General features: G+C 42.3%; 1 protein-coding gene across 1 annotated transcript in view; it reads left to right on the top strand.

The window, feature by feature from the left end:
• LOC140486911 (tumor necrosis factor receptor superfamily member 5-like) overlaps positions 1–21836 on the top strand; it is a 102560-nt gene that overhangs the window by 14211 nt on the left and 66513 nt on the right. The window lies entirely within an intron of this gene.

The raw sequence follows: 21836 nt of genomic DNA, 5'->3' as shown, positions 1-21836 counted from the left end.
CAATTTAGCATGGCCAATTCACCTAACCTGCACATCTTTGGACTGAGAGAGGAAACCGGAGCACCCAGAGGAATCCTACACAGACATGGGGAGAATGTGCAAACTCCACACAGACAGTTTCCCAAAACAGGAATTGAACCCAGGCCCTGGCGCTGTGAGGCAGCAGTGCTAACCACTGAGCCACCATGCTGCCCTTTTGGATTTCTATGATATTTATGTAGATTTATGTAGATTAGTTAGTTTTGTTAGCATTTCTTCTGGGTCACTTTATTTTCTCCCTCGTTACTGAGGATTTATAAATAGGTAATGTGAATGGAAGAAATAAAGTAAGAAACGAAGATGATAAAATCTATAAAGAAATCTATAATGAAAGTAAGCCGCTAATTACAGTCAAAGCTCTAAAGATGACTTATTGGCCTCACTTGATGATTAGATGTCTATGAATTTATGAGATTGGAATGTTGAAAGTTTCAACTTTTACAAAATTTATGGTTTCTGCTGCAAGGAAACAAAAGTCCAAATCTAAAATAAATTTTGATTCACGTTTACTTTCTCTTTTCCTATTATAAATTTGGAATGAATGTTGGAAATCCCCAACCCAAAATTCTCATGATAGCAAATTCCTCTTTAACAGTGAAATGTAATCTTATGAAATCCAGTAAGCCCTCCAAACATTAAATTACAAACTTCATAAAACTTTAATTTTCAACATTCTAAACTCAGATTAATAGATACTTACAGCACAGAAATCTGCCCTGGCCAATAGATACCTGGACTACAGTAAGCCTATTTGGCAGCTCTTGACCATAGTCATGGAAGTTATGTCAACATATTTAGCATATAAATAATGATTAAACATAACAGTTCAAGAAGGCAGGTCACCATCACTTTTTCAAGGGTAACTAGGGATGGGCAATAAATGCTGGCTAGCCAGTAAAGCCCATGTCCCATGATTAAATAAAAAAGAAACCTCATCTGGACCTGCAGATCTATCCACTTATAACTCTGCTTAAGCCTCTAGTATCTCCTCACTCACGATTCTAATTTCTTCCAATATTTCACGGTCCTTCGAGTCAGTTATGCACCCAAATGGCTAGTTCTCCCTGTATTCTATGTGATCTAACCTTGCTCACCAGTCAACAATGAAAAACTTTGTCGAATGTCTTGCAGAAGTGCATACAGATCACATCCACCACTCTGTTCTCATGAATCCTCTTTGTTTTGAAGGGGGAGTTGACATGGGGCATGCTGACATTGGGCACACAAACACAAGATGGTCACTGAGCCATAAGTTGGTCACTTAGCACACAAGATGGCCGCTGAGCCATTACATGGAAAAGTACAGCGAAGCAAACACAGCTACTGCCTGAGGCCAACAGGATACCAGCTCAGTAGACACAAAACACAGTTTAAAGTGGGTGGGGGAAAGAATACACATCAGTAATGTCTACTGCCTGCCGAAGTGTCTGAGTCCAGCCACCACCTTTAATAGAAATGTTAACTACCTGAGACTGGTTGTATACAAGTATTAATATCTTAGATTTGCAGTAATGGAAAACAATCTTCCTTCTCAGGAAGAATGATCACGACCAATTATTGTGGTAATGGACTTCTGTGTAGCTGTTGAAACTGACAATGACTCTGTAATATTTTCTGTAAACAAACCATGCTGCACAAACGAAGACTTGATATCTGGACCATTATACTGTGAAATGTATACAATATTGTGATGTGCTCCGAGGGCGAGAGAAGGCTCGTCGCTGACAGCTGTGCTGCCGGATGTCTCTCTCTCCCCCACCATCATCTCAGGCTGACGTCATGAGGATCAGTAAATCCTTCTATGCCAGTCTGTATGACACGAAACCGACTGACAGCGCGGCCTCCCAGTCGTTCCTGTCCTCTATCACGGAGGTCTTAGACGACAGAACACGCGAGAGGCTGGACCAGCCGCTATCTCTGAACGAGCTGACCAAGGCCCTCAAGTCCTTCGAAAAGAATAAAACTCCCAGAAGCGACGGCTTACCGGTCGAGCTCTATTCTGCTCTGTGGGACTTGATTGGCCAGGACCTGCTGGAGATATATGTCAGTATGCTTCAGGCAGGTACCATGAGTGAATCCATGAGGAAAGGCATCATCACCCGCATCGACAAGCGGAAGGGGGAGAGGGAGGAACTCAAAAATTGGAGACCAATCTCACTGCTGAATGCGGATTACAAAATTCTGTCAAAGGTAATCGCCAACCGGGTCAGGTCTGCTCTGGGGTCGGTGATTCACCCCAACCAAACCTGTGCTGTGCCGGGCAGGAAGATCGCTGAGAGTCTCGCACTCCTCAGGGATACGATCGCCTACGTGCAGGACAGAGGGTTGGACACCTGCCAGATCAGCCTGGACCAGGAGAAAGCCTTTGACAGGATATCACACAGGTATATGAGAGATGTTCTCTCCAAAATGGGCTTTGGGGAGGGAATCTGCAATTGGATCAGACTGCTCTACATCAACATTGTCAGTGCAGTCTCAATCAATGGGTGGGAATCAGATAGCTTCCCAGTCAGATCTGGAGTCAGGCAGGGCTGCCCACTCTCTCCTGCCTTGTTTGTGTGCTGCATAGAGCCATTTGCCGAGTCCATCAGGAAGGATGCGAGCCTGAGAGCGGTGACTATTCCTGGCAGCAGGGGCCTGCAGGTTAAGGCCTCCCTGTACGTGGATGATGTTGCCATTTTCTGCTCGGATCCGCTGTCCTTGCGCAGACTCATGTGTATATGTGACCAATTCAAACGGGCCTCGGGGCCAAGGTAAACCGAGGCAAGAGCAAGGCCATGCTCTTCGGGAACTGGGCCGACCAATCCTCGATCCCCTTCACCATCAGGACCAACCACCTGAAGGTGCTGGGTATTTGGTTAGTGGGGGGGCTGGGGCGTGCACCAAGTCTTGGGAGGAGCATATCAGCAAGGTGAGGCAGAAACTGGGCAGATGGAAGCTACGGTCGCTCTCCATCGCAGGAAAAAAAACCTGGTCATCAGGTGTGAGGCACTGGCATTGCTATTATACATGGCACAGGTCTAGCCTATTCCCAGGCCATCTTCCAGTTTATATGGAGGTCAAAGATGGACCAGGTCTGAAGGGACTCGCTGTACAAAGATCTGGGCAATGGAGGAAAAAAATACACCCAATGCCACCCTCACCGTGATGGCTACCTTTGTGTGTGGCTGCATCAAGTTGTGCGTGGATCCCCAGTACACAAACACCAAGTGTCACTATGTACTGAGGTTCTACCTGTCCACGGTGTTGCGAAGGATGGGCCTGGCCTCGCTGCTGCGGAACGCTCCGAGTAGTTGGACCGTCCCGTATAACCTGTCCTTCGTGGAGAAGTTTATGAAGAAAAACACCTTTGACCACAAGTCCATCAGGAAGTGGTCAGCACGTAGTGTCCTTGAGACCCTTCAAGAAAAGGAGAGGGCAGATCCTATCGAGCGGTTCCCTGAGCAGACTGTCAAAGCCATTTGGCAGAATGCCTCATTGCCAGAACTTTCCAACAAGCACCATGACATGGCTTGACTGGTGGTGAGAAGGGCTCTGCCTGTGAGATCCTTTATGCATGCCCGGACTCTCAGCCACACCGCACGCTGCCCTCAAAGCGGCTGCGGGGGGGACGAGACTGTCACACACCTCCTTCTGGAATGTGCCTACGCAGAAGAAGTCTGGAGAGGAATGCAGTGGTGTTTGTCGAGGTTCGTCCTGAGCAGCGCCGTGACGCGGGACTCCGTGCTCTACGGCCTGTTCCCCGGGACGCACACCGAGATGAACATCAACTGTGCCTGGAGGATCATCAACTGAAGGACGCTCTCTGGGCAGTCCGAAACCTGTTGATCTTCCAGCTGAAGGAGTTGACCCCGACTGAGTGTTGCAGACTGGTACATTCCAAGGTCCAGGACGACGTGTTGAGGGACGTGCTGAAGCTTGGGGCAGCTGCCGCCAAGCCGCGATGGGGATAGACCACTGTGTAACATGTGCCTGCCTAAAGAAGAACAGGGGGCCTGCGCAGTCATTTGGGCTCTGCTGACGCCTCAGCTAAAAATGTAATCGTACAGACCTGTAAATAGGAATGATTACTCTGTTTTCGGTATGCAAACAAATGGAATGTTTACATATGTACGGCATGTCCAGTTGTACAGACCATTAAAGTATTTTATGAATAAAGTAAATTTTTGAAATAAAAAAAGTCTCTCTCTCCCCCAGGAACTCCGGTTTCTTTGCACAGCAAACTCTGTCATTCAATCCTGATTCTGACTCTGAGACTGGTGATTTTTCCCACAACAGTTTCTTCTTCAAAAAACATGATTTCCCACACACAAAGCCATGTTGGCCATCTCTAATCAGTCCCTGCCTATCCAAATACATGTAAATCCTGTCCCTCAGTATTCTCTCCAACAACGTGCCCAACACCAATGTCGGGCTCATTGGTCTACAGTGCCCTGGCTTTTCCGTACCACCCTTCTTAAACAGTGGCACCATGTTAACCAACCTCCAGTCTTCTGGAACCTCACCTGTGACTGTAAATGATCCAAATATCTCAGCAAGGGACTCAGCAATCATTTCCCTAGCTTTCCACAGAGTTCTAGGTTACACTTGATCAAGCCCTGGGGATTTAGACACCTTTGTGTTTAAGACATCCAGCACCTTCACATCTGTGAATACGGATATTTTTCAAGATGTCACCATCTATTTCCCCACATTCTATTAATTCCATGTCCTTCTCCACATTAAACACTGATGCAAAAAACTTGTTTAGTATCGCTCAAATCAGTTCAAGACTCAGTTTGCAGCAATTAGCACCATAAGTTCACCAATATGAAAGAGTCAGAGAAGATTATTCCATGTTACTAGAATGCTATAGTTGGCTGTTCAGGAAAGAAATGTTCCAGGAGCAGTAGGGTTCTATCCACAGCAGCTAGAAAGTTGCAACTGTACTTGTGTTGAGATACTGGAGGGTAGGAGTCTGCTGTCTTAGATATAGGTCAGCTCAACTGGAAACAATGATCGAGATTGCTAGGTCTGGGTACTCAGGAAAATTTGGAAGGAGCAGCAGTTTGGTGAAGTGAGATGTTGACAAAAAGCTGAAATGATGCTAGTACTGAGGTGCTTGTGAATAGATTCTATAATCCTGGGGAATGTGGTCTCAGGAAAAGAGATTGAGTTTTTGTTTTGACAATTCAATGAACTGTGGATGATGTAAATCAGAAACAAAAACAGAAATTGCTGGAAAAGCACAGGCGGTCTAGCAGCATCTGTGAAGAGAAATCAGAGTTAATGTTTTGGGTCCGGTGACGGTAACCCAAAACTGTCAAAATGTGAGGGGTTTTCTTAAAGAAAATTCAGAGGCTGAATCTTTGAAAGTAAAAATTTGCTATCTCTTATAAAAGAGACAAATCTTTAGTGCAATTTGGTGACCCAAAGCATTGTTAATAACTGAGACATTGATGGAAACTATCTCAAGAAGATCTGCTATTCAATTTGCTCTATGAAGTATTTGACTACAATTTGTCTGTTGACCCATATTTATGGCTCAAATTCATATGAATTCTGGATTTTACACATTGCGTTTTATATATTAGTTTCCTTCTATAACACTATATCATGAAGATTATTTTGATTGCTAATAATCATGGAATCTTGTGGCTTTGTTCTCTTCTGGGTTACTGGAATCTAAAATTTTATCTACTCAACAAAAAAAGCTACTGGTCCTTAAACATAATTTCACATAAATTTTGTGGCTTTGTCTGGACACATAGAATAATGACCATATTTAAAGGATTAGCTCCTCAGTGTCCGAGCTGGTGTGACAACTGAGTAATTTGAGTCTTACAGGTACAAAGTTCTACATATTCCTTGCTGAATTTGGCTCTCCCAGACAGGGGTATATTGTGGGTAGCAGCACTGATCTCAGTACCACATTATCCTAATACTTGATCACAGTATACATGTATAGATACTGATCAAGAGCAAGTTCCAGTTCAGCTATGATGCCTTCAGACCTGAAATGCTCTACTTAAAACCAGGAAGTATGTCATGTCAAGGGACATATCTCTCAGCAAGGATTCTATAACTGTGAGGAAAAGAAGAAAGTGACATGGAATAAAGGGTGTGTTAGAGATAATTCTGGTTTGAAATGTATTTTTTTATGGCTACAGGGATCTCTGTTCATACTAAATTGCCAATTCCTTTAAAATGACCAAACATATATCTGCACAAAATAAAAGGACTTTGTTCGGTACTTTGCTTGGTAGAGGGAAATATGCTTGAATATTTGCTAGACCTGATTTATTGCACCCGTTGCTCGCAATGTGGTCTCCTCTACATCAGAGAGACTGAAAGCAAGAACGAGGAGCATTTATAGTCCATATGCTCCAATAACCTCACCTTCTGGTTGCCATCCATTTCAACTCTCCCTCCCACTGCCCCAACAGCATGTCCTTCTTGGGCTTCCTCCACCGTTAACACAAGGCTACGTGCAAACTGGAGGAAGAACACCTCATCTTCCACCTCGGAAACTAACAACCACACAGCCTTAACATAGGATTCACCAGCTTCCAAATCTCCTCATTCCCAGGCCCAACCCTCCCTCTCCACCCAGCCCGCTTAACCTGACCCTACCTAACCATCTTCTTTCCCACCTATATATTCCACCCATCCCACTGACCTATCACAGCAAACTCCTACCTGCATCATCTATTGCTACCCCACGCACCTTTCCCCCAGCCCCTCCCTCATCCCTCTATTTATTTTGCAGCCCCTTTCCCCTCCCCGGTCCTGGTGAAACATTCCAACCTGACATGTCGACCCCCCTCGTCCTCCGATGCTGCCTGACCTGCTGTACTTCCAGCTCAACTCTATCCACTTATGTACTTTCCTGCTTCTCAGAAAAACCTAAAGTAGGTCAAAGAATCATTTGACTATAAAGGAAGGTTAGGCTAATTGTTGTTTGGTGCTGACTGGCATGAAAGACCAATTAATACCAACCAAGGATACACACACACATTTTATATATAAGCCTACACAGGGAACATTGAAGAAATACAATTTGAGGCTCTTTACATGTTGCAGATAAACTACTTCTACTAGTTCTAAGGAAGGGTCACTGGGCCCAAAACATTAACTCTGATGTCTTTCCACAGATGCTGCCAGACCTACTGAGTTTTTCCAGCAATTTCTGTTTTTGTAACTACTTCACTATACTAGTAGAGAACTTCAGAACGACTGCATGGAGAATGAGATTTGTCCACATGTCAAACTTAATTTCCAGCTGACATCATGTTTCAATTGAATTTTATTTGCTTCAACAATGTATGGTGTAGATTTATTCAGTTTGTTTTAACTTGGTTCCTTCATTTTGCATCATTTATTGCTACCCCACGCACCTTTCCCCCAGCCCCTCCCTCATCCCTCTATTTATTTTGCAGCCCCTTTCCCCTCCCCGGTCCTGGTGAAACATTCCAACCTGACATGTCGACCCCCCTCGTCCTCCGATGCTGCCTGACCTGCTGTACTGTAAGTTCATTTTAATTAGTTCACTAGTGGCAAGAAGAAATGAGAAAGTTACACAGTATGCTAATCTCCAACTCTAATAAAGGAGGTAATCCATTAACCTGAATCAGCAGCAGTTCCTAGAACCAGACATACCATGTTATCAATCTCTAGGCCTGTGCGTCACTTACAAGCAGGTCTTGAGTGATAGGGTCATGCTGAACCTTCTTTATTTAAGTCAGGTTCTGCTATTCTGATGCTGCTGGTTACTCCCATAATATGGTCAAAGTTTTATATGTGGGTTGGTCAGCAGTTTTGTGATTAGTTTAATCTTCCTCTACTTTGTACCTCTGTGGTGAATCCAGGTGAGCAATACTGCCACAGATTGAACTGCATTTGTAATGGAAAATATGACTGATCTAGTAGTCAATGGAAAGTTCCAGAAAAGCTGGCCTTCTAAGTTGCTTGATCTTCATAGTGACTGTGGGTTAACTCAAGCAGCTATGTAAACTTTTGTTAATATGGATTTAGGATTTCCCCATATTCCCTGCAACTGCACATGTATTTACCACATTCTCAAATGCCCACATGACCTGTTGTTGTTCTGCTAGCAAATGGTGAGGTTGACAACAAGGCATTTTCAATTATTCTGTTGTATTTCAAAGTACTGCATTTACAGGGCTTTACTTTTAATTCTAGTACATGAGATGGTTTGGATACCTTAAAAAACTGTTCAAAGAAAGTCCACAAAAGAACTAGCTAATGTACTATACAACGTTGTGGCTAAAATGACTCCTGTTTTGTGACTAAACTAAACCAGCGACACTGACAAAAGCAGCACTTTTGCAAAGTATAGACATAAAAGGCATCTTGAAAGGCAATTGACAAGACCCCAAAAGTACACACTTTTTAAAAAGACCTATATTATTTAAAGCAGCCCGAGATATCTGACCACATTTTAAATGACCTTTCTAAGTATATTTTCCATCCTACGCCCCATTGAATTAGTTCAGTATGCTTATAGACATAAGCAGAAGGAGGTCATTGAGCTCATCGGGTCTGTGCTAGTCAAAAAATGTCTGACCACACTAATCCTATTTTTGAGTTCTTGTACCATAGCCATAGAGACTGTGGCAATACAGATGAATATCTAAAAGCTGCTTAAGTGTTCCAGGAGTTTATGACTCAACGACCTTTTCAGGCCGTGAGGTGCTGACTCCCATCACCCTCTTGGTGAAAAACGTCTTTTTTCCATTCTTCTCTTAACTTGTTACCACTTATAAAATCAGAGTCATAGAGATGTACACCATGGAAACAGACCGTTTGGTCCAACTCATCCACGCTGACCAGATATCCCAATCTAATCTAGTCCCATTTGCCAGCACTTGGCCCATATCCCTCTAAACCTTTTCTATTCATATACACATCCAGATGCCTTTTAAATGCTGCAATTGTACCAGCCTCCACCACTTCCCCTGGCAGCTCATTCCATACACCCACCACCCTCTGTGTGGAGAAAGTTGCCCCTTAGGACCCTTTTATACCTTTCCCCTCTCACTCTAAACCTATACCCTCTAGTTCTGGACTCCCCCCAAATCAGGGAAAAGATCTTGTCTGTTTACCTTATCCATGCCCCTCATGATTTTAATAACTTCTATAAAGTCACTGCTCAGCCTCTGATGCTCCAAGGAAAACAGCCCCGCCTATCCAGCCTCTTCCTATAGCTCAAGTCCTCAAACCCTGGCAACATCCTTGTAAATCTTTTCTGAACCCTTTCAAGTTTCAGAACATTCTTCCGATAGGAAGAAAACCAGAACTGCACACAATATTCCAAAAGTGGCTTAACCAAGGTCTTGTACAGCTGCAACATAACCTCTCTACTCCGATACTCTGAGCAATAAAGGAAAGCATATCAAATGCCTTCTCTTTCCAATTCTACTTTCAAGCAAATATGAACCTGTACTTTGTTCAACAACATTCCCCAAGACCTTATCATTAAGTGTTAAAGTCCTGCTCTGATTTGTTTTTCCAAAATGCAGCACCTCGCATTTATCTAAATTAAACTCCATCTGCCACTCCTCAGCCCAGTGGCTCACCTGATCAAGATCCCGTTGTAATCTGAGGTTAAATTCTTCGCTGTCCACTACACCTCCAGTTTTGGTGTCATCTCCAAACTTAGTAAGTATACTTTCTATGTTCAAATCCAGTATATATAAATGACAAATAGTAGTGGACCCAGCACCAATCCTTATGGCACACCACTGGTCACAGGCCTCCAGTCTGAAAAGCAACTTTCCACCAACACCTTCTGTCTTCTACCTTCGAGCCAGTTCTGTATCCAAGTGGCTGGTTCTCTCTGTATTCCATAAGATCTAACCTTGCTAACCAATCTCTCATGAAGAACCTTGTCGAATGCCTTACTGAAGTCTTATGTCCTCTGGCTAAAGTGCCTTCTCATCTACACCATCTCTGCCCTCATTATTTTATATACCTCTATTAATTCCTGTCTCAACCTTCACTGTGCCAAGCAGAATAACCACAGCCTATCCAATTGTTCCTCATTGGTCAAACCCTCCAGCCCAGGTAGCATCTGGTAAATCTCCCCTGCACCTTCTTTAGTGCAATCATATCCTTCCTATGATGAGGTGACCATTGTTTTATACATTTTCAGCATAATATGTCTGGTCTTGTATGCTAAGCCTCAACTAATAAACACTAGCATTGAGCCCTCCTGGTGCCTGAAATATGTGTAAATAGTATCTTGCACATGTAAGAAATTGTTTGGTTTGTTGAAACTGTTGTGAAAGTCAAACTCCAATCTTTGCCTGTTCTCCATAAGCAAAGACTGTTCAAAGCTGATTTGCTGTAGTGACTATTTTTGCATATAAAGATTTCTTAAAAATAAAGTGTACTTTTACATTTTTAAAAAGTCCCATATACTTTTGTAACCACCTTACCACCTACCCTGCTCTTCAAGGATCAGTGGATATGCACTTCAAAATTGTTCTGGTCTTCTGTACATTATAGGGTCCTTCTATTCCAAGTGTAATCCCTTGCCTTGTGAGCACTCTCAGAGTGCATTACCTCATACATTTGTGAAGGCATACATTTCAGAGGCAAATGAAAGGAAGGCTGCACTTATATAGTACTTTTCAAAATCATCAGATGTAGCAAGGTGTTTTATAGCCAATGAAATACGTTTGAAATGTAATCACGGCAGTGATGTAGGAAACACAGGAGCCATTTGCACATAGTAAGCTTCCAACTTCACATCATAATGTCCAGAAAATTCTTTTTTGCATTGTCGAGAGGGATATTAAGGACAACTCTTCTGCTTTTCTTCAAAATTCTCCACTCGAGAAGCAGAAGAGGCAGTGGATTAATATCCCATCCGTAAGGCTGTTAATCAGATAACATAGCAATCCTTCAGTATTGCACGGAATGTCAGACTAGGTTTTTGTGATTAAGTCTTGGAATGGAACTCAAATCCACAATCTTCTGAATCTGAGGTGAGAGTGTGACAGTCTTGTTGACACTCTTTATAATGAAAGGTATACTGCAACCAAAGGAGCACACCAATTTAGGGACAACTGGTTGGTTCATTCAAATTATGCTTTCACATTGTTCAGATAGGGAAGGTACATTGTTTATTCAATTGTCTTCTAAACACCATCAATTCACAAGTTCCAGATGAAGTGCACAAGGTGACCATATTATCATTAACAACAGGCAAATGTCTGAGAAGGAAGTTGCTGTTCTTACCAGATCCTCTCTCATAACCAACACAGTGTCACCTTGGACAGGGCTCTCTGGCCCTCATCTCATCAACACTAGCCAAAAATCAAAAACCCCAGACTGACACCAATCACACCATTGGCACTTGATGCTGTTCCACATTACCCAAAGTGCCATTCACAGTGACATAAAAATGTTGTGGGACAGAAGAAGTAACGAACAACAGCAACCTTCCCATTTTCTAATATTTGAAAGAGCTGCCAAGAAAGCCTCAAAAGAACGCTAACTGATCTGTGAAAAATCAACTAATATTCATTCAACTGCAATCAACACACTATCCTGATTTTTTGAGGGGGGGCAGTGGATTTGTTGAATACATGCAGTGTAAAAACCACCACTTCAACAACAGTCCAACAACAGACATCCTGGCTTCAATCTTCCACAAAGAAGGAACTTAGTAGGCACCAAATCCACACACAGCATAGACAACGTAATCACCAACTCCACAAGTGGATGATGAGGGACAACCTGAAGTACGCTTCTGGCCAATAATTCCAGATTCGGAAACACAGGACATTAATCAGTACTGTCCTGAGGAAGGGTTATGCCCAAAACATCAACTCTCTTGCTCCTCAAATGCTAACTGACCTGCTGTGCCTTTTCCAACGTCACACTTTATCGACAGTGTGATTCTTTGCAAATCCCATCCCCATCCTCATGCACTTTCTAAATTGCCATCAGGTAACAATTAAGAGGAATAATATGTTCTTTTTTTTAAACTTGCTATTGAGGGGGTAATCCTGGTCAGTCACACTCCAGGTAGTAGGGCAATACACACAATGAAATGATCTCTGAACACAAAAGCTGTTGAATATATTTAAGAATGAATTCACATTTGCAGTTGCGGCTACCTTGCAATATCTGCACCTCAAATAAAGACTGCAAAATTAAGTCATGAAAACTTCAGTGCTGTAAGCATCAGGTGTCATTCTCAAGTTCCTTTATCTTTATTTTACTTGAAACCATAAATGAAAGCATTTGTCGGAAAATAGTAGGAGTTTAAAATAAGGCTCCAGCCAAAGACATTTGCATATACAGGGTGGAAAAACATAGTAATTCAGAAAGGATTTCTAACTCCCCCTCTGCTGAAGTCATTCTCTCCTTTTCAGAGGTGTTTCTGTGTGCCCTAATATTTCTCCCATCCCAAGCATTGGATGGAGGCAGAATTAGGATCAGTTCAACATCTCCACACCTGAAGCTGAACAGATATCTTAGGGCAAATTACAAAATAAGTATGTATATGATTGCCAACTCTGTCTTCCTGCAAATTTAATCACCATGAGATCCCACCACCATCCATCCTGCTGAATTTAACAACACTTTTTCCCCCATATTCACTACTTGTATGAATAATACAGATAGTCTTCTTGGAGCTAACTCAAATATAGTTCTATTCAAAACTTCCAGGGCATTAGTCCATGCATATGCAACCAGAAATCCAAATCTATCACAACTATCTAATCTAATCTAATCTCAAATATCATATCATTTAATTTTCTCTCCTGACCTTAAAAGAAATGAAGTATAATAGGTGCACTAATTCTTTTTCTAATCTCTTCACATTCAAACAAGACAAGGGAATACATGATGAACAGCGTGACTCTGGGAAGCACCGTCAATTAGAGGGACCCTGCTGTGCATGTACATCAGTCCTTTAAGGTATCAGGACAGGTGGAGAAAGTAGTTAAGGTGGCATACAGTGTACCTGACTTTATTAGCTGAAGCATAGAATTTAAGAGCACAGAGGTTATGCTGGAACTATGTAAAATATTAGTTCGTCCCCAGGTAAGAGTATTGTTGCAGTTCTGGAATCCAAATTGTAGGAAGGATGTGATAGCACTGTACAGGATGCAGAGAAGGTTTGTCAGGATGTTGCCTGGGCTGGACAGTTTTGGTTATGAAGAGCGATTGGACACACTGGGGTTGCTTTCCTTACAGCAGAGGAGATTGAGAGGGGATATGATTGTGATGTATAAAATTACTAGGGGCATAGATAGGGTAGAGAAGAAGAAATCTTTCCTCTTGGCCAATAGTACTGAGTTAGATTAACACAAGGGGCAGAAGATTTAAAGGAAATGTGAGAAACACTTTTTCAGCCAGAATTTAAATACTAAGGTTGGAATCTGGAACTCTCCACCTATAAGCATGGTGGAGGCAGAAATCCTCATTACATTTAAGTAGTATTTAGATGTGCACTTGCGATGCCAAGCCACACTAGGCTAAGGGCCACGTGCTGAAAATTGGGTTTAGAATACTTCAGTTGTTGTTTTTGACTGGCTTGCATGGGACAGGCTGAAAGGCCTTTTTATTTGCTGTAGATCTCTCTGACTTTGAGACTGCGGTAATCTATGTGGCAGGAGCACATGGTAACCTGTAACTTTTCTTTATAACTGTGTTACGACCATCCTCGAATTATAGAAAATAGGAGCAGGGTAGTCCATTTGTAACTTTGAGCTTGCTCTGCCATTCAATATGATCATGGCTAATCATTCAATTTAGTACCCTGTTCCCACTTGCTTCATCCTTTATCCCTTTAGCAAAAGGACTATATCTAACTCCTTTTTGAAAACATTCAATGTCTGGCTGCAATGATTTCCTGTGGCAGAGAATTACACAGGCTTACTACTCTCTGGGTTAAGAAATTTCTCCTCATCACAGTCCAAATCAGTCCTATTTCCTATCCTTAAACCTTAAACTCCAGTTCTGGACTTCTCTGCCATCAGGAACAATTTCCTGTGTTTACCCTAAAAAGGACTGTTAGAAATTTATGGGTTTCTATGAAGTCCCCCTTCATTCTTCTACACTCTGAATATAGTGCTAACCAATCCAGTCTCAATTCTTACATCAGTCTTGCCATTCTTGGAGTCAGTTTGGTAAATGTTTATTGCATTCTCTCTATAGCCAGAACACTCTTCCTCAGATAAGGAGACCTAAACTGCACACAATACTCCAGATATGGTCTTATCAAGGCCCTGTATAATTGCTGCAAGATAGCCCTGTCCCTGTACTCAAACCTTTTTGCTGTGAAGGCCAAAACATAATTTGCCTTCTTCACCACTTCTGCACCTGCATGCTTACTTCCAGTGATTGATATACAATGGCAAGGTCTTGCACCTCTTCCTTTCCCAATCAGATAATAATTTACTGTCTTGCTTTAGCCACCAAAGTGGATAAACCTACATTTTGTCCACGTCATCTTCTGTGTCACGATTTGTCTAATACTCAATCTCTTCAAACCATATTGAAACATCTCTGCATTGTCTTCACAGTTCACCTTCCCACCCAGCTTTTACATTTTGTTCCCTCATCTAAATTACTAACCTATATTGTGAATAACTAGAAACCAGGCACTGATCCCTGTGGTATCTTTGCTAGCTGCGGCCTGCACTTTGAAAAAGACCTGTTCTTTTTTCTTACAATTTCATTAGAGTACTTACAGTGTGGAAACAGGCCCTTCAGCCCAACAAGTCCACACTGACCCACAACCCACCCCCCTACATTTACCCCTTCACCTAACATTACGGTCAATTTAGCATGGCCAATTCACCTAACCTGCATATCTTTGAATTGTGGGAGGAAACCAGAGCACCTGGAAGAAACCCACGCAGACACGGGGAGAATGTGCAAACTCCACACAGACAGTTGCCTGAAGCGGGAATTGAACCCAGGTCTCTGGCACTGTGAGGCAGCAGTGCTAACAGCTGTGCCACCGTGCCGTCCATAAATTTGTTTCCTATCTGCCAACTAGTTTTCTATTCATGTCAGTGCACTTACCCCATCACATGTGCTTTAATTTTAGATGTTAATCTTGCATGAAGGGTATTTATTGAAAGCCTTTTGAAAGCCCAAGTAAGCCCTATTCACTGGCTTCCCCTTATCAACTCTACTAGCTCCAAGAAGAATCCCAGTGGATTTGTTAAACATGATTTGCTTTCACAAATCCATGCTGATGTTGTCTGATCCCACCATTGTTTTCCAAGTGTTCTGCTTATAAATCTTTTATAACAGATTCCAAAATGTTCCTCACCACAGATATCAGACTAACCAGTCTATAATTCCATTTTCTCTCTGTATTTAAATAGTGGTGTTACAGTAGCTACTTTCCAATCAAAGTCAGAGTCTATAGAATCGTGAAAGATGACCACTAATGCATCGAATATTTTCATGACCATTTTGTTCAGTACTCTGAGATGCAGATTAATTGGATCCCAGGGGTTTTGGAGGCCTTTAATTTTATCACGTTCCACAACATTATTTCCCTAACACCGATTTCCTTCAGTTCCTTCCTTCATGAGACCTTGTGTTCCCCAATTTTTTTGAGATGTTAATTATGTTTATCTCTTGAAACCAGAACCAAAATATGTATTTAATTGATCTGGCATCTCTTTGTTCCCATTATAACTTCCCTGTTTCTGACTGGAAGGGACCTACATTTGTTGTAAATAATCTTTTCCTCTTTTATACCTATAGAAGTTTTACAACCAGTTTATACATTCCATAAGACCATAAGAAACAGGAACAGGTGTAGGCGATTCGGCTCCTTAAACTCCCTCTACCATTCGCTAAGATCATAGCTAGTCCAATACTCCTCATATTCCCCTCAAGTACTCCATTTCTCCCTCTTAATCAATCTTTGTCCTCCTTCACTGACATCTCAACTGCTCTCAATCCTCAGGTATGCTACTTTTTCGGGTCAATTTGTCTGCACTTACTACCTTCCCTAATTTCCCTTGTTAGTCATGGTCAGGCCATCTTTCCTGATTTATTTTTGTGCCAGACAGGAATGAACAACTACTTCAGTTTCTCCATGTGCTCAATCAAAAATATATGAAAAATGTAATGTTCTGCTTCTGATGCACTCTAATTTGCATGCCATTATCCACACAGTTCATGTGTCCTCAGCATCATTCCCCTAGTGCTGGAGACAAACATTTCCCCTTCTAGTATACCTTCGCATCCTAAAACACTTCTCAATTTTCTCACTCCCACTTAGAGAATTACCTTAACTTCTTTTTCCAAGAACTTGCACTTATTTAGTACCTTAACAACAACTGATATTAATACGATATTGTTAGCAGAATACAAAATGCTTTGAGACAGAGATTTTATCTGGACTGACATAGACAGTTAGAAAATCTCACATGATGTAGCTGATGCCTAAAGTTGTTTAAAAAGCTTTGTTAATAGAAGTTTTAAAGGAACAGTAAGCTTTATTGAATTTTACTGGACCATACCAAGACGCTTCAGGCTCTCAGGCTCAGCTTACCACATGAAATGAAAGCACTTCAAAGTCTTACATTACTATTGACTATAACAAAAATAGAGTCAAGAAATAAAAGAAAACCGGCAACAAATTTTGAATATGAGTGACTATCCAAAGGAGTAACAATGACTTTCTTCTGTGACATATCATTCAATGATATGACATAGGAGGATAAATAGTTGATTTATCTGTCATGGATGTTATTAGCAAGGTGAGAATTTGTGCTATTTACTCACACCCTTGAGAGGAGACTGCAAATAACCATCTTGAACTGCTGCACCATGTGCAGAATGTACTGCCAAGTGTTGTTAAAGTGCAGAATTCCAAAATGTTTGATCCAGCAACATTGCAATGATGTTGACACATCTATAAGCCAGGATATCTCGTCACCTGGAAGGAAACATGAAGCTGATGATGATAGCACAAATACTTGAAAAAATAATAACAACTGGTTCAGTTTTATGTATCCTCTGAAGACCCAGACTGATATTCCCAAGGGTTTCCACAATTTCTTGACTGAACTTTAGCATAACACTGAAGGAATCCCCAGAGCAATAACCTAAATGGTCCTGTGTCTTCGGGGTTGCAATGATATTTTAGCAAAAGTTTGTAAAATTCCTTTAGAAATTCATCCCTTCCCCAAATTTCCAACAGAGTCTGATTACCAGAACCAGTGGAATGGCAGGAAGTTTACAGAAGACAGTTTGTTCTTATTTCCAGTAAAAGGATGATGCATCTTTATTTTTGCCAATGAAAGTCATTTAATTATGCATTTTCAATGAATTGCATTAAGGGATGTGTCACCTTTGAAGCCAAAGGGAATGATGAGACCCCACTTTTACAGATGTCAGGTCCCAAACTAGCAACTGGTACAGTTCTGTCACAGTGCTCTGGGTCACAAGGAGCCTGCATTGACACTGTGCCTTGCTGATCCAAAAGGAATTAATTCATGGGTGCAAGACTCTGACCTTCATGTGTTCCCAATGCATCTTGAGGTGCCTTGTAGCTTTGGCCTCTGACTGAGCTTGGCACTCTTTGGCCCACTTGACGGCTTGCTGCTACCGCTGGACTTGCCGTTGGACCTGTTCTTACACCATCCGCTTTCATCTTCTTCACAAGTCAGCCACTGCAACCAATATGCAATCTGTGGATGACTTCATTGCTTCTACTGGCAGAAATCTAAATTGGGATCATAATGAACAGAAGACATTCTTGTCTTGGAGAAGGGTCTGTGCTGACACTTCAGTGCTGCTAGATTCCTGGATCCAATTCATTATTTCCCATCCTCATTCTCTAAGGGGCCTACGTTCACTTTGGTGTTTCCTTTCCTTTTTATATATTGTAAAGAACAACTTCTTGTCCACTTTTATATTACTCCCAAGTTTACCCTCAAAGTATATTTTCCCCTTCTTTGTTATATTTTTGGTCATCTTCTGTTCATTTTTAAAACTTTTCCAATCCTTTAGCTTACCACTGATCTTTGCAATATTATGTATTTATTTTTCTTTCAGTTTGGTGCTATCCTTAATTCCCGTGGTTAATTGTCAGTTTATCCCTTTCCTAAATTCCTTCTTACTGGTGATGTCTCTGAGTTATCAATCATGAATTAGTTTCTTAAACTTCTGCCATTGTTAATCAATTGTCTTTTCTGATAAACTCCGTTTCCAGTCCATCCCAGTCAATGTTACCCTCATTCCTTTGCATTCCCTTTATTTAAATTTAACACCATTGTTTCCTTGGCGATCATTTACTCTGAGATCATACATTAAACCTCATTACACATTACCAGATCCAAAATAGCCCGATCTCTGATTGAAGTCAAGAGAGCGGTGCTGGAAAAGCACAGCAGGTCAGGCAGCAACCTTCCTGATGAAGGGCTTATGCCCGAAACGTTGGTTCTTCTGCTCCTCGGATGCTGCCTGACCTGCTGTGCTTTTCTAGCACCACACTTTCAACTCTGATCTCCAGCATCTGCAGTCCTCACTTTCTCTTGATCTCTGACTGGATCCACAATATATTCCACACAGGTTCTAGGAAACTGTCCTAAAAATACCCTATGAATCTTTCCTCATGGCTATCTCTGCCAATTCAATTTTCCCAATCTACATCAAGATTAAAAGTCATCCATAAATAATACACTGTGCTTTTTTTGAACATGTCCTCATTCTCTCCTGATTTAATCTCTGTCCTACATCTCGCTACTGTTATGGGGGGGTGGGTGGGGGGGGGGGGGGGTGGGTGGGGGGGGGGTGCTAAAGCAGGATGGGTCATGCAGCATATGGGGAGCTCTTGGACACGAAGGTGATCCAAAGTGAACATATGTATAGCTCAAAGAACTTTGGATCTGAGTTGATGAGCTGGACTCTTAAGTGGTAGACATTGTATCACTCACTGAAGGCAATAATTATCTGGACATTTTGCTCCAACATCCCTCAAGCTGGATCATTCAAATTTGGTCTGTGGTCATGGACAAGAAAGAGTGTCAGCAAGTGAGGCTGATATTGAGACCTGGAGGTAAAATTCAATGAGCCTTGGCCACTGCAACTGTCAAACAGTTATGAAATTGTGGAGAGGGAGACGCTGGTTTCCGAAGCAGAAGGACATGACAGCATTGCAAGGCAAAAACAAAGACTGCAGATGCTGGAAACCAGACTCTAAATTAGAGTAGTTCTGCAAAAGCACAAAAGGTCAGGCAGTATCCGAACAGCATGAAAATCAATGTTTCGGGCAAAAGCCCTTCATCAAGCATTGCAAGGCAGCTATTTAGGTGATAATAGAGAGTGGGACAGGAAGTGACACAATGTATAAACATATTATTAAAGCAAATATGGTCAAAGTCATAGAGTCATAGAGATGTACAGCATGGAAACAGACCCTTCGGTCTAACCCATCCATGCTTAACAGATATCCCAACTTAATCTAGTCCCATCTGCCAACACCCGGCCCCTATCCCTCAAACCCTTCCTATTCATAAACCCATCCAAATGCCTTTTAAATGTTGCAATTGTATCAGCCTCCACCATTTCCTCTGGCAGCTCATTTCAAACACGTACCGCCCTCTGCGTGAAAAAGTTGCCCCTTAGGTCCCTTTTATATCTTTCCCGTCTTATCCTAAACCTATGCCCTCTAGTTCTGGACTCCCCACCCCAGGGAAAAGACTTTGTCTATTTATCCTATCCATGCCCCTCATAATTTTGTAAACCTCTATAACCACAGCCTCCGACGCTCCAGGGAAAACAGCCCCAGCCTGTTCAGCCTCTCCCTATAGCTCAAATCCACTAACCCTGGCAACATGGTTGCAAATCTTTTCTGAACCCTTTCAAGTTTCACAACATCTTTCCGATAGGAGGAGACCAGAATTGCACGCAATATTCCAATAGTGGCCAAACCAAAGTCCTGTACAGCTGCAACATGACCTCCCAACTCCTGTACTCAATACTCTGACCAATAAAAGAAAGCATACCAAACATCTTCTTCACTGTCCTATCTATCTGCGACTCCACTTTCAAGGAGCTATGAACCTGCACTCCAAGGTCTCTTTGTTCAGGAACACTCTCTAGGAACTTACCACTAAGTGTGTAAGTCCTGCTAAGATTTGCTTTTCCAAAATGCAGCACCTCGCATTTATCTGAATTAAATTCCAACTGCCACTTCTCGGCCCATTGGCCCATCTGATCAAGATCCTGTTGTGATCTGAGGTAACCTTCTTCGCTGTCCACTTCACTTCCAATTTTGGTGTCATCTGCAAACTTACTAACTGTACCTCTTATGCTTACATCCAAATCATTTATGTAAATGACAAAAAGTAGAGTACCGATCCTTGTGGCACTCCACTGGTCACAGGCCTCCAGTCTGAAAAACAACCCTCCACACCACCCTCTGTTTTCTACCTTTGAGCCAGTTCTGTATCCAAATGGTTAGTTCTCCCTGTATTCCATGAGATCTAACCTTGCTAATCAGTCTCCCATGGGGAACCTTGTCGAATGCCTTACTAAAGTCCATATAGATCACATCTACCGCTCTGCATCAATACTCTTTGTTACTTCTTCAAAAACCTCAATCAAGTTTGAGAGACATGATTTCCCACACACAAAGCCATGTTGACTATCCCTAATCAGTCCTTACCTTTCCAAATACATGTACATCTTGTCCCTCAGGATTCCCTCCAACAACTTGCCCACCAGCGAACTCAGGCTCACTGGTCTATAGTTCCTTGGCTTCTCCTTAGTACCCTTCTTAAAGACTGGCACCACGTTAGCCAACCTCCAGTCTTCCGGCACCTCACCTGTGATGATACAAATATCTCAGCAAGAGGCCCAGCAAGCACTTCTCTAGCTTCCCACAGAGTTCTAGGGTATACCTGATCAGATCCTAGGGATTATCCACCTTTAGGCGTTTCAGGACATCCAGTGCTTCCTTCTCCCACAAAGGCAGCAAGGAGAAAGAAATTTAGGTTGGTATGGTGGCTCAGTTGTTTGCATTGCTGCCTCACAGCACAAGGGACCCAGGTTCAATTCCAGTCCTGTGTGGAGTTTGCATATTCTCCCCATGTCTGAGTGTGGGGTTTCCTCTGGGTGCTCCAGTTTCCAATGCGCAGATTAGGGGGATTGGCCATGCTAAATTTTCCATAGTGTCCAGGGCTATGCAAGCTAGTTGGGTTGACAGTGGAAAAATAGGTGGGGTAGGGGTCTGGATGGGATGCTCTTTGGAGGATCAGTGTGGATTCAATGGGCTGAATGGCCTCTTTCCACACTGTGGGGATTCTATGATAGCTGCAAACACTCCTCAATTCAATGAGACATGTAGTGCCCCAACACTATGGCATGCAGGGACTTCTCATGGCTCTTTGGGAATAGCCATCTACTTGGCTGACTGCTGCACCGACTGATTGATCAACACATAACAGTACATTTGGAGTGTTCCATGTGCTCTAAGTCCTTTTCATCCCAGCTTCACATAGAGGGGATGCCCCATACCATCCTTGGAAGTCTTGCAAGTTTTGTGTTGGTTATGGCCAGAATTACTTTGTTTAAAGTCAGAAGCGATGAAATGTGCTTCTTTTGCTCACAGGTGGACCATCATCTGCGAGCAGCATTTGAACCACAAACACTTTAACACTGCATGCAATTCTGTTGATATTGCTGCAAATGAAGTGTGGCTGTATTTTTCAAGTGCAGCGTTTGTAGGTCACATTTTGCAAACATCAAGAGATGGCAGGGATGCAGCTTGTAATGGACACCCTCAGCATTGAGTTTCA

The sequence above is a fragment of the Chiloscyllium punctatum genome, chromosome 16, assembly GCF_047496795.1.
Source record: "Chiloscyllium punctatum isolate Juve2018m chromosome 16, sChiPun1.3, whole genome shotgun sequence".
In the NCBI taxonomy this organism is placed as follows: domain Eukaryota; kingdom Metazoa; phylum Chordata; class Chondrichthyes; order Orectolobiformes; family Hemiscylliidae; genus Chiloscyllium; species Chiloscyllium punctatum.
The sequence above is the reverse complement of the archived record's forward strand: the minus strand, read 5'-3'. Positions and strand labels throughout refer to the sequence as shown.